The sequence below is a fragment of the Bufo bufo genome, chromosome 1, assembly GCF_905171765.1.
Source record: "Bufo bufo chromosome 1, aBufBuf1.1, whole genome shotgun sequence".
NCBI classification, from domain to species: Eukaryota; Metazoa; Chordata; class Amphibia; order Anura; family Bufonidae; genus Bufo; species Bufo bufo.
Window position 1 is genome coordinate 793,383,027 of NC_053389.1, and position 10,179 is coordinate 793,393,205.

A 10,179-nucleotide genomic window follows, 5' to 3' on the forward strand; every position below is an offset into this window, starting at 1 on the left:
TAGAGGCTCAGCTCTCTCTGCAACTGCCGTGCCCACTTCATTTTGATTGGCAGGACCAGACAGTATAAATGTCATCACGCCTGGTCCTGTCAAAGTGCAGAGGGCGTGGCAGTTGCAGAGAGCGCAGAGCCTCTAAGTGTAACGGCAATGTGGACACATATGAACCTGGTGTCAACACAGATGCCTTCAGCTGCCAAGTACACATGTAGCAGGTCAGCCAGTGTCATACGTATAAGGGCTCATGCACAGGGCCGTTGTGTGCCCGTGGTCGTATTGCGGCCCGCATATGGCGGGTCCGCAATACACGGGCAACGGCCCGAGTGCACTCTGCATCACGGATGCAGTCCCATTCACTTGAATGGGTCCGCCATAACAGAGATGCGGAACGGAAGCACGGATCGGAGCCCCACGGAAGCACTACGGAGAGCTTGCGTGGTGTTTCTGTCCGTGCCTCCACACCTCAGGGGGAACCGTACTTTTTCTACTGTAGTTTTTATCTCTGATAATCAAGTTATGTTATATTTAATCATATGGTAGGTGTGTAGTATTGCCAGAGCATCAACCGCCAATGCAACAGAATGTTATACGCATGTGGATGTAGACAGGAACCTCTTTTTTGGGGAGAAGGGAGCTTTTTATGCAGTCTGTGTCCTTTCTGCACACCTCTGAGCTCCTCCTGCACAGGGAACGCTGTATATGAGGGAGGCGTTTAAATCATTTCAGTTTTTTATCAAAGTACAGCCCGATCCTGCAGATAGCACTGTATGCAGGAGTGAACAGATAGCACTGTATGCAGGAGTGAACAGATAGCACTGTATGCAGGAGTGAACAGATAGCACTGTATGCAGGAGTGAACAGATAGCACTGTATGCAGGAGTGAACAGATAGCACTGTATGCAGGAGTGAACAGATAGCACTGTATGCAGGAGTGCACAGATAGCACTGTATGCAGGAGTGCACAGATAGCACTGTATGCAGGAGTGCACAGACAGCACTGTATGCAGGAGTGCACAGATAGCACTGTATGCAGGAGTGCACAGACAGCACTGTATGCAGGAGTGCACAGACAGCACTGTATGCAGGAGTGCACAGATAGCACTGTATGCAGGAGTGCACAGATAGCACTGTATGCAGGAGTGCACAGATAGCACTGTATGCAGGAGTGCACAGATAGCACTGTATGCAGGAGTGCACAGATAGCACTGTATGCAGGAGTGCACAGATAGCACTGTATGCAGGAGTGCACTGTATGCAGGAGTGCACAGATAGCACTGTATGCAGGAGTGCACAGATAGCACTGTATGCAGGAGTGCACAGATAGCACTGTATGCAGGAGTGCACAGATAGCACTGTATGCAGGAGTGCACAGATAGCACTGTATGCAGGAGTGCACAGATAGCACTGTATGCAGGAGTGCACAGATAGCACTGTATGCAGGAGTGCACAGATAGCACTGTATGCAGGAGTGCACAGATAGCACTGTATGCAGGAGTGCACAGATAGCACTGTATGCAGGAGTGCACAGATAGCACTGTATGCAGGAGTGCACAGATAGCACTGTATGCAGGAGTGCACAGCTCCACCAAAGACAGCACTTATATTAACATGTTCCTGGCACATGTCTGGTAAGAGGTTAAAAAATTACACAGTACAGAAATTGGGACCTTTTAGATTAAAATATATACAGTGCCTCGACAAAGTACTCATACCCCTTGAACTTTTCCACATTACACCCACAAACTTAAATGTATTTTATTGGGATTTTCTGTGATAGACATTTACAGAGAAAAAATATGGTGCACTACAATATGCAATTGACAAATATATGGCTAAACCCTCACACTGATATTAAAATGAGACTTTTGACGATATATTCTTATATCAAGAACATACCAGAGCCCGCGCACCCCGTCAAGGTCTCTCAAAGTGGCACGGGACCTAACGCTAACCTATCTATGCCATATGAGCAAATATGGATAGGGGCATAGAGTCCGACTCACAGCCAGAAGCTCCCAGTTACCTCCAGAGTGAAATCACACATACGGTGGGAGGAGGCTGTGAGTCCCACCTATCACCGGCTCAAGTAACGCAGGCCACACAGGTGTACCTGAATGTTACCATCAAATCAAAATCAAGGTACATTCAAACCTGGAGTTGCCACACCTCCAGGCAAACATGTACATGCTCTGTAAATGTTTGCTTTATATAGCCAATTACATCCACACATTTGACTATCTAGTGTAGGATGTCTCTGTAATACATGTGGTCCGCTGCCGACATCCTCCACCGTATGCATTTTTGCTGGGGATTGCTGTTAGCAACGGATCACATGTGCAGGATTACCTCCCCCGATTATATATATATATATGCGCTACAGCGCAGATTTTGAGCACTTCTCTACCTTTTATGACCACGTTATTTTGTTTTTTCTGTGATAGACCAACACAAAGTAGCAAGTATGCGTGAAGTGAGTAGAAAATGATACATGGTTTCCAAAATTTTAAATAAATAAAAATCTGGGAAGTGTGGCGTGCATTTGTATTCAGCCCCCCTGAGTCAACACTTTGTAGGACCACGTTTTGCTGCAATTACAGCTGCAGGTCTTTTGGGGTTATGTCTCAACCAGCTTTACACATCTAGCGGCTGGAATTTTTGCCCATCCTTCTTTGTACAATAGCTCGCGCTCAGTCAGATTGGATGGAGAGCGTCCGTGAACCGCAATTATCAAGTCTTGTCACAGATTCTAAGTGAGATTTAGGTCTGGACTGTGACTAGGCCATTCTAACACATGAATATGCTTTGTTCTAAACCATTCCATTGTAGCTCTGGCTCAAACAAAACAATGGCTGATCTTAGGGAGACCAGCTACAGAAAACACTGTGGAGCCTCATTTAAGAGTCTCGACACAGCAATCCAAAGTGCAAAGCTCCCTGGGAAACAGTAATATGCAAAATATCCGTGGAGCCCCAGTTATGGGTCTTCAACACAGTGAAAGCCAGATATCCCTCAAAGGAAGGAAAACCAAGTAGCTCTGGCTGGATGTTTGGGGTTGTTGTCCTGCAGGAAGGTGAACCTACGCCCCAGTCTCATCTTTTGCAGCCTCGACCAGGTTTTCCTCCAGGATTGCCCTGTATTTAGCTCCATCCATCTTCCCATCGGCTCTGACCAGCTTCCCTGTCTCTGCTGAAGAAAAGCTTCCCCGCAGCATGATGATGCCACCACCTTATGTCACAGTGGTGATGGTGTGTTCAGGGTGATGTGCAGTGTTAGTTTTCTGTTGCACATAGCTGTTTGCATTTAGGCCAAAAAATTTAGATTACACTTACCGGCAATCGGTTTTCTTTGAGCCTACGACAGCACCCCCTGGAGAGACCACCTCCTCCTCCTCAGGACAGGAAACAGAATCACTTTAAAAGAGGGTCCACCCCCTCTGTCCCCAGTCCTTTTCCAAGAACTAAGGAACACAACATCCTAATAAAACCTTCTTATATTCTATCCAACTTTCTTATAATAAAATTGTAATTTTCATTTATTTATTTATTTATTTTTTCATAGAGAAAGCATTTTTAGGGAAGGGAATTATGTGGGGCTGTCATAGGCTCAAAGAAAACCGATTACCAGTAAGTGTAATCTAAATTTTCCCCTTCACCTATGACAGCACCCCTGGAAAATAGGCAAGAATCCCATCTAGGGTGGGACAACAGCTTGAAGCACCTTACAACCAAAAGTAAGGCCTTCATTAGAAGGGAGCTGAAGTCTATAGTGCCTAAAGAAAGTGTGAGTAGAACTCCAGGTGGCTGCTCCACAGAACTGCTCTATGGAAGCGGAAGCCCTCTCTGCCCAGGAAGTGGAGACTGACCTAGTAGAGTGGGCCCCGAACCCTGAAGGTGAAGGAACTCCCTTAGAAGAATATGCTAAAGGCAAAAGCCTGCCTAATCCATCTATGGTCTAGGAGGAGACACCAGGAGCCTGATATAAGAGCAACAAATGGGAGGAGGACCTCCATGGTTGCATGACCTGCAGATACTGAACAATGCATCTCCTAACGTCCAAACAATGGAATACTGACTCTTTTTTATTTTTAGAAGAAGAGCAGGATGGTAACACTATCCCCTGCGAACGGTGAAACCTAAAAGCAAGCTTAAGCGAGAGTCATTTTAGGGAGATCATACTGATAGGCTGAAGTGAGTGATCTGAAGTGAGGGCCGAAAGAACCAAGTTTAGATCTCAAGGAGGAATCTTAATTTTACAGACCGGGGACAACTTAGAAACTGCTGCCACAATCTCCTAACCCAGGGATGGGCAAACTGAAGCTCTCCAGCTGTTATAAAACTACAAATCCCATTATGCCCTGCTGTAGGCTGATAGCTGTTGGCAGACTGGTCATACTGGAATTTGTAGTTTTACAACAGCTGGAGAGCCGCAGTTTGCCTATCCCTGTCCTAACCCAAATGTGTTCTGCCAACTTAAACGCAAAGAGAGCATCCTTCCTGTAAGAAATCTAACACAAGTGGAATGTCTGGCGCAGACAGCACCTCCACTGGTCTGTTGGCAATCTGCAAACTCTCAGATAAATGGAAGATGGGATCTCCTTATGACTGGCCAACAGAGTGGTAATATCTTCAGAAAGCCCTCTCTTTCTTAAAATCTGCCAGCCAGGCGGTCAGTAGAAGATTTATTTTCTGTGGGTGAAAAACTGGTTCCTGAGCCAGAGCTCCTGGGATTCCGGTAGAATCCAAGGGGTGGCAATTGACATCTTTTGGTGATAGAGAGATCTCTGCATCCAGTGAAAAGATACACCTGTCCCACTCCTCCAGAATCTGAAGCTGGAGAAGTCTTCGAATGATACTGGGCCGATTCTACCCCTGGAATAGCGGCTGTCATGAGACCCAGCACAGACATGGCTTCCCTCAAGGAAGCCGACTGACGGGAGAGAGGAACATGAACTTTTGACTTGATCAAAAGAGCTTTTGTAGGGGTAGCAGGCACCTCAGATCTGGAATCTAAGATCATCCCTAAGAATTTGCAAGTCTGATTTGGGCACAAACTGGTTGTTTTAGATTTATATCTCAACTCAGTTTCTCTAGAACCTCCCTCAACCAAACAATATGTCCTAGAAGGATCTGACTTGATTTGGCAATAAGAAAGTCGTCTAGGTAGGGGATGATAACTACCTCCCTCTCCCGGACATGGGCCATCATCTCTAATACAATGTTAGTGAAGACCCTCGGGGGCCTGAGACAGCCCAAATGGTAGGGCTTGGAACTGAAAGAGTAGGACTCTTTTCCTTTAGCTGAACTGCAACCCTCAAAAACCTCTTATGTGTGGGATGGATAGTGACATAATACGCATCCCTCACATCTACAGTGGCCATGAAGCAGTCTGGAAAGAGATTGTTTATCACCGATGGATTCCATCCGAAACCTCTCGTACACTAGATAATGGTTCAAACACTTCAAACTTATTATAGTCCGGAAAGAACCATACGGTTTTTTGACAAGAAAAAGGGTTGAATAAAACCCTTTGGCCACCTCCCGTTTTGGAACCTCTACTAGGACCTTCTTCTCTAGGAGGTAAGAAAAACTTCTGCCACAATAGCCAACTACTTTGGGAAATCTGACTGAATTTGCTATAACCAAACTTTCTTTTAGTAAACTTGAACTTTAGTCTCAAGCCCTCTCTTATAACAGAATTTATCCAGGGACTGTTGGAGATCTTCTGCCATTGATGGGAAAAGAAAGACTACCTGGGGGCCTGGCGTCATTAGGGTTGTTTCTTTGAGGCATCTGACCCAGAAAAAAGAAACACCTTTTTAGCACCTCCTGCATGATGTTTTGCCCTTTCCTTCCCTTTGTAACTGTCCCTATTAAACCTGGAACTGAAGGACCTCCTAGGGGGCTGCTGACTGGTAAAAGGGATGCCCTTTTTTTTTTTTTTATATCTGAAGCCTTCTCTAGCAAATCAATCAAAACAGGCCCAAATAAAAGATTCGCCCTGACATGGAATGGCACAAGCTTAGCTCTTGAACTAGCGTTCCCATTCCAGCCCTGCAAACAAATCGCTCTACAGGCAGAGTTAGACAGGGCAGAAGCTCTTGCGGATATTCTTAAGGAGTCCGCAGAAGCATCAGCCAAAAATCCAAAGCATTATCAATAGTCGGGAAGGAGGTAAGCAATTGCTCCCTAGGGGTGCCCCGTTAATTGTGTGGCTTCTAATTCCACCACCAAAGTTTTAGGGACGTACCAACGGAAATGGCAGCAATGGCCGGCTTAAATGCTGCAACAGAGGCTTCCCAAATTTTTTTTATTTTTTTTAATCTCTGCCCCTTTATCCATCGGATCTATAAGAGATCCTATATCTTCAAAGGGAAGCGCTCCCTTCCTGGACATTTTGCCTTCAGGGGCATCAAGCTGGAATAAAAAAAATTAAAAAAAAAGTATTTATCAGGTTTCTTCCACTCTATGGAAATTACAGCCTGAATATTTTTATGGACGACAAAAAACCTCTCTTTCTAGGACCTAGGTCCTCAAACAGGCATTGACTGGCCCACAGGGGTACAGGTGAATCCCCCCCGGTGGGCCCCTGAGCAAGGTGGGGCCCCTAGTCTCTCACCTCCTGCACAAGTGGCACATAACACAGTAGACTTACTGCACTACATACGTTCAGTGTACAGCACCTCCACCAGCCTATTTTCATATAAAAAAACATAAAAGATTATTAAAGAAACTTCCCAGTTTATTATTATAGACACGATCAGAGCTGAGATGACTTCTAGGTATTGAGGAAAGCTACCAGGGTCCTCTTCTCCCCAGGACCTACCTTCTCAAAGTTGCTGCAGGGACCAACACATTCAATCATCTGGTAGCATCTTGCTGCTGTGTGAGCAGGTGATATTTGAATGTATCCATACGGTGGGCCCCCATAATAAATTTTACTGGAGGGCCCTAGGCACCCAGTCCGACGCTGTCCACAAACAGAGTCCTGAACGGATTGTGGTAATTTCTCATCATCTAAACCCACAGAAGCTCTAACTGCTTTAACCAGGACATTAGTGTTCTCAGCATGGAAGAGCAGCTTTCCTGCAGACTTGTCCTCAGAATCGTTAGGAGATTGCCATTCCTCTTCTTCCTCCAAACCAGATAATACATCACTGTCACTGGAAGGGGGTTAGATGCAGCCACAGAGGTACTAGGGTGATTTTTAAGCAGGCCACTAACAGATTCTTTAACTTCATCACAGATCATCTGCTTGATACTGCCCATCAGAGACGGAGCTTCCTCCCCCATTAACTTGCTTATGCATGCTTGATACAGGGGTTTAACCCAGGCAAATGGTAACTTTCGTTACAAACAGCACACCCCTTCTCCTTTGATCTGGAGACCTTCCTAGAAGACTCATATCTAGGCATAGAAGAAGGCCCACATGAGCAAATACATAACACTGATGTTAATGGGGAACAACCCCTCTTACCCCACCCTGGTACCGGTGTATCATTGGTGGTTTCAGCCTGCTCCATAATCATACAGCCATAAAAAAAACAGCGATTCCAACTCCACCTGTCCCTTAGGACAGGAAACAGAACTGGGGATAGAGAGGGTGGACCCTCTGTTAAAGCGATTCTGGTTCCCGTTTCCTGTCCTGAGGAAGAGGCAGTCTCTCCAGGAGTGCTGTCATAGGCGAAGGTTCAACTTTGGTTTCATCTGACCAGAGCACCTTCTTCCACGTGTTTGCCGTGTCCCCTACATGGCTTGTCGCAAACAGACCTTATGGCCTGCTATCAGTAATGTCTTTCTTCTTGCTGCTCATCCATAAAGGGCAGATTTGTGGAGTACAGGACTAATAGTTGTCCTGTGGACAGATTCTCCCACCTGACCTGTGGATCTCTGCAGCTCCTCCAGAGTGACCATGGGCCTCTTATCTGCTTCTCTAATTAGTGCTCTCCTTGCCTAGGCTGTCAGTTTAGGTGGACGGCCATGTCTTGGTAGGTTAGCAGTTGTGCCATACTCCTTCCATTTTCGGATGATGGATTAAACAGTGCTCTGTGAGATGTTCAGAGCTTGGGGATATTTTTTATAACCTAACCCTGCTTTACACTTCTCCACAACTTTATCCCTGACCTGTCTGGTGTGTTCCTTGGTTTTCATGATGCCGTTTGATCGCTAATGTTCCATACCAAACCTCTGAGGCCTTCACAAAACAGCTGTAGTTATACTGAGAATACATTACACACAGAGGACTCTATTTACTAATTAGGTGACTTCTGAAGACAATTGGTCTCAGTGGATTTTATTTCGGGGTATCAGAGTACTGGGGGCTGAATACAAATGCACAACACACTTTTCAGATTTCTATTTATTAAACACTTTGAAAACCGGCGGCGAAAGACCTGTGACACTACTCTGAAGCTCCTCTGTAGGAAAATATACTGTTTTCCCACATGCTTAAGTTGGAAGGCAGTGAATTCTGGCAGGGTCATGTGATGCGGTCAGTTGGGGATATATACAAGGATGGAACGATCCTATCATTTGTACAAATACAAGAATTATATGGGATCCCACATGAGTGCTTTTATACTTACAACTATGCCATGCACTGCAGACGCATTTGTTGGGAAATCAGAGGGTGATCTCAATGTACCCCCTAATAGTCTTTACTACTCAGGGCCCGCATGGCATTATCTCCATGCTGTATACCTACCTGATTGATTCTAGACTGTCTTTTGCACCACTATCAGCAGCTGCCAAATGGAAGGAACACATTCCTTCTTTATCCAGTGAAGATTGATGGCAGAAATGTACTCCCCACTGCTGGTATCCCCATCTGTTAATAACAAACAGTTGTTCATTCTGGACCATTGCTATCTAGAATAAGCAGTCTTTATCATACCAAGGCCTCGTCCACATTTCCATGTCAGTGACACGGCCGTACGTGTTTAAGCCATGAAGGATCCGTGGTTGGCCCGTGTGTTTATTTTTACCATCCATGTGTCATCCGTAATTAACTGACGTTGCTCAGCTGAAAATTAAATTTCCAAAGAATCTCCTATCAGTCTTCAGTGAAAAAACAGACACACCACAGATGCCATGTGTGTTGTGTCCGTGATTTTCACGGACCCATAGACTTCTATGCGCCTGCTTGGTCCGAATCATGTATCAAAGTAGTGCATGACTCCGTGATTAATTATTATTTTATTTTTTATGATCCACAATCAGTAAAACAATATACTGAAATGTGAACAGAAACATTTAAATCAATGGGTATGTGCGCTGTCCGTGGAAAATGCGGGCAGCACACGTCAGTGAAAAACGGAATTGTTATAGGTGTGGTGCCCCGATTTTTGGCATCGAATAGGTTTCCCTCAAAAAGATTCCATCATGGTGTGGCCATAATTCCTTGGGCAAGATGCCCAATAGACAAAGCTCTGGGTCAGGAGGGGCTGGGTGCAGCGGGACTCTTGAAAGTATATCTACTACCTCCTTCCAGAATGAGCTAGCATAATTACTTGCAAGTTCATTCTGGAAGGAGGTAGTAGATACCCTTTCAAGAGTCCCGCTGCGCCCAGCCCCTCCTGACCCAGAGGTTTTTGGGCATCTTACCCAAGGAATTATGGCCATGCCATGATAGAATCTTTTAGAGGGAAACATTGTTTATGGCCCGTAAGGCGATAGCTTTGCAGTGGATGGGGGAAATCACCCTCCCAAGCTCATTCAATGGAAAGCCTTATTAAATCAGACTGTGATGTTTAAAAATGTTGTATTTAAAAACAGAGGTTGTCAGCAAAAGTTTCAGAAAGTATGTGGTACGTGTTGTGCACAGTACCTTCCATTAGTGCCCCGAAAGCCCAACTGCTCCACCTTCAGCCATGATTCTATATAACTGCCATTTTAGATTGAAGTCCTACTGTGTATAATTTTCACGCTGTAATTAATTATTCTTATTGAGATTTTTGATAGGCAGTGTGCCGCTGACTTGACCTTCATGTATATGCCATACTGCTTTATACAGGTTTAATAAAATAAAGTTATAAAAAAAATGTGAAAACCATGAATCATTTTCTTTTCACTTCACACATACTCACTACTTTCTGTTGTTCTATCACATAAAATACACTTAAGTTTGTGGGTGTAATGTGAAAAATGTGAAAAATGTGAAAAAGTTCAAGGGGTATGAATACTTTAA